This window comes from Cupressus sempervirens, chromosome 10 (assembly GCF_028749045.1).
Source record: "Cupressus sempervirens isolate cs-2001-9-10 chromosome 10, ASM2874904v1, whole genome shotgun sequence".
NCBI classification, from domain to species: Eukaryota; Viridiplantae; Streptophyta; class Pinopsida; order Cupressales; family Cupressaceae; genus Cupressus; species Cupressus sempervirens.
The window spans coordinates 779,716,200-779,720,425 of record NC_143127.1 but is presented as its reverse complement, the minus strand read 5'-3'; positions in this window follow the sequence as shown (position 1 = coordinate 779,720,425).

Here is a 4,226-nt window from a genome sequence, read left to right as displayed (position 1 = left end):
GATGTCTATATGTTTAGACCTATCATGAAATACTGGAATCTCAAACAACTTGACTCAATTCTGATTGTTGCAATGTACCATAGTAGTCTCAACCTTTTGACCAAACAAGGCTACTAACAACTTCTGAAGCCATATAGCTTCACATGTCACCATGCTAGTTGCTATGTATTTTGCTTCTACTAAACTCAAAGCCACATAATTTTTCTTCCTGCTAAACCAAGATACAACTCCTAATCCCAAATTGAAACAACACCCTGAAGTGCTCCTTTTGTCTATTATACTTCCTGCTAAATTTGCATCAATATAGCCCATCAACCTAATACCTTGACCTTGAATATATCTAATTCCATACTCAATTGTACCATACGAGTAACATAATGCATGATTGGTCACTATCTAGTGTATTCTCTTTGGTTCAACCATGAACTAACTAAGAGAGTTTACTGCAAATGCTATATCTAGCCTGGTGTTGACCAAATACATAAGTGAACCAATCAACTATCTATATAAGGTGGGATCTATGTCCTTCTCCTTAGATTTATCTACCTTCCTCCAATTCATGATCATGGGTGTAGACATGGCTTTGCAATCCTCCATCCCAAATCTCTTCAAGATTTCAATGCAATATTTCCCTTGACCAAGGAAAATCTCTCCATCTTTCTACCACACCTCCATGCATATAAAGTAGAGCATGAGTCCTAAGTCTTTCATCTCAAACTCTTCTGCAAGGTCCCTCTTACAGTCCTCTATGAGCCCTAGGAAACCTATAAGAAACAAGTCATCCACATAAAGAACACGAATGGGAATCTGACCACCAACTACCAAGTAGTAGAGGTTAGCATCTATTTCACTCTTCACAAAGCCCATTTCCTGCAAGTATGTGTCAATGCACTCATACCACACTCTAGGAGCTTGCTTGAGTCTGTATAATGCTCTCTTCAATTTGAACATGTGGGTCTCTTTTCTTTATGCTACAAAACCTTCTGGTTGCTCTAAGTATACCTCCTCCTTTAACTCACCATTAAGGAATGTTGTCTTGATATCCATTTGATGGATCTTCTATACCATCTATGTTGCAAATGAGATCACAACTCATATAGAAGTATACTTGGGCACGAGAGAAAATGTCTCCTCATAGTCTATTCCCTCCTAAGAGAACCTCTTAGCTATGAACCTTGCCTTGTATTTCTTGGTGCTACCATTTGAACCATGCTTTATCTTATAGATCAAACTACTATCCTATCTATTGGTCTAGACACTAACTCCCACACATCATTCTGCATTATTGAGTTATACTCCTCAACCATAGTATCTCACCATACCTAATACTCTACATCCTCCTAATAGCTAGAAGGTTCACTATTTGCGAGCTAACTAACTAATGTCACATAGTCATTAAACTTGGCTGGTTGTCTCCACTATCGAGTACTCTTCCTAGGAGCTCCCACAAACTCTTGAGTATCCCTTAGTGTCTCTTGAAGCTCATGGTTCCATTGCGAACTATAGAGGATGAGATATCAACCTCTAAGTCTTCTAGATGCATTTCCTGTTACACCTTTTGCTCTATGCTCCATGAAACATCACCACCTGAGCCTACAATTGTACTAGTAAATATACTTATGCTCTGCTACCCTTGACTAGGCCTTGGAGCTTCTGTTGGCTACTCACTTTAATCATCTACTAGAAAATCCTTGGACCTTCTAAATGTGTTTTCCTCCATGAACATGACATCACGCTTGATAATTTAATTCTTCTAGTCCTAAGGATAAAAATCCTATATGCCTTTGAGGTTTTATTGTACCCAACAAAGTACCCCCTCTCTGTAGTCTAATCTAACTTGGTACATGTATCAGCTGGAATATGGAAATATACCAAAATCCCAAATATTCTTAAATGGAAAACATGAAGCTTCTTTCCTTTGAAAGCTTCCTCTAGTGTTCTCCTCACCAGTACCTTGTGTGGAACCCTATTTTGAATGTAGACTGTTGTTCTACATGCTTTTTCACATAAGTAGTTGGGCATATCTTGGTCATGTAGCATAGATCTTGCCACCTCTAATATAGAATGGTTCCTCCTCTTAGCAACTCCATTCTACTATGGATTGTAAGGAAAATCCACTCTCTCTTGATTCCTTCCTTGCTACAGAACTCTTCGAAGTTATTTCCTTTGTACTCGCCTCCATTGTCTAATTGAAGAACCTTTATCTTCTTTCCTATAGAGCTCTCCATTATAGCCTTGAACTCTTGGAACTAACTGAAAACTTCATCCTTGGTATTCAAGAAATATATCTAGGTCTTCCTAGAGAAATCATCGATAAAAGTAACGTAGTACTCATATCCTTTGATAGACTTTGTTCACATCAGTCCGCAAACATCTGAATGTACTAGATCAAGAACACCTTTAGATCTAGTGTCACTCCTTGGAAAAGATGTTTTTTCAAACTTCCCCAACACACATCCCTTACATACACCATCATGCTTTGTGCTCACCTTTGGAATACATGTCACTATCTCATGAAGCAATTTGAGTGCTCCATGATGAATATAGCCTATCCTCCTATGTCATAGCTCTCAAAGATATCTAGGATTATTGCTGCTCATGAGTGCCTTAGGAGTGTCAAACTACAACTTATAAAGGAGACCACTCCTAACTCCAATAATTATGGGTTATTTCCAATCCTTGTGCTTAATCAACACATGTGTCCCTCCAAAGAGTACATTATACCACACTATCTTGAAGAATAGATACATAAATCAAATTCATACCTAATCTTGGAACATGCAACACATCATGAATTGGAATAATCTTTCCATTCTCCCTCTAAAACTAAATAGACCCTTTCCCAATTGGGTTGATTTTGGACAAGTTTCCCATAGAAATCTGGATATTGGTGTTCTCCTCCTTATAATTGGAGAAGTACTCTCTAATTATTTTCATATGAAATGATTCCCCACTATCTATATACCAGATAGTCTGTGAGGTTAAATTCACCATACAAGCTATAAGTGCAAACTTATCTTCTAGTCTACTCGAGAGTTCTTCTACACTTGCTAAGGCCACCACCTACTTCTTTGCTTTCTTCCTTTCTGTGTAATCATTGACATTGTGACCATACTCATGATAACCAAAGCACTTGACCTTAAAAAGGTCATTCTTCTTCTTCTCACTTTGTGAGCTAGATCCCTTCTTTGCTTTCCCTTTCCCTACTATGGCAACATTTTCCTATTCCACCTCACTTTTTTTACTCTTGTTGGACCAATTAACAAGACTTAGTCTAAACTCCTAAGTGAAATTAGTCCATAGTCGAACCCAACTTAGTAAGGTATATCATCCACTAACAACTTAAACAAAGACACTTAATTGTTTAGAAAACTCATTTAGGGCTATTCTCACTAGCTTGTCATCATTGGGACTATCTCCAACAACTTCTAATTCATCCTTGATAAGTCTAAGCTTGGTGAGGTAATTCATAATGTCTTCTATCTGGTTCATCTAGGTATTCTTTAGTTTCTCTCTAAGAATCATCCTCCTTTTGGTGGTAGCATTCTAGTATAGATTCAAAATGACATCCCACATCTTATTTGTTGCATCTAGCTTTGAGATGTGTGGAATAATATGATCCTTGATAGCATTAAGGATAATCCTCCTCACCTTGGCATCGTCCTTCTTATATGTTTCAAGATATATAACATTTGCAAGTATAGCTATACCTGTGGTAGCATAATCCTTAATACCATTCTCTTCCAACAATAAAGAAATTCTAGCCTACCAAACACCAAAATTTGAGGCACCATTAAATTTTTCATGATCTCTCAAACTAGCTAAAGCCATCTCAAGGGTTTAAAGCAATAATTTTAAAGAGGTCACACTAGGTTATATAATCCCTTAATTTCTTTCATAGGGCTAAACTCTTCTACCCTCAACATCGCTCTGATACCATGTGAAAATTAACACTATTATAGCCAATGATTATTAATCTCCTATCATAAACAATTATTAAACTATCATAAATAAATTCATAGCTAATATCAAAAAATAACACAACTATAACTTTATCAATAAAATATAGATATAAATTTAGAACAAAAAGAACACAATATTTTTGTACAAATCATCCCTGGAAAAACTCCTAAGGGAAAACCATTTCTATAGATGAGGAATTATATTAACTTCAGCAAATCAAGAGATACAAAATTCTTTGCCTCTCACTGGCAGAATTCAGACAA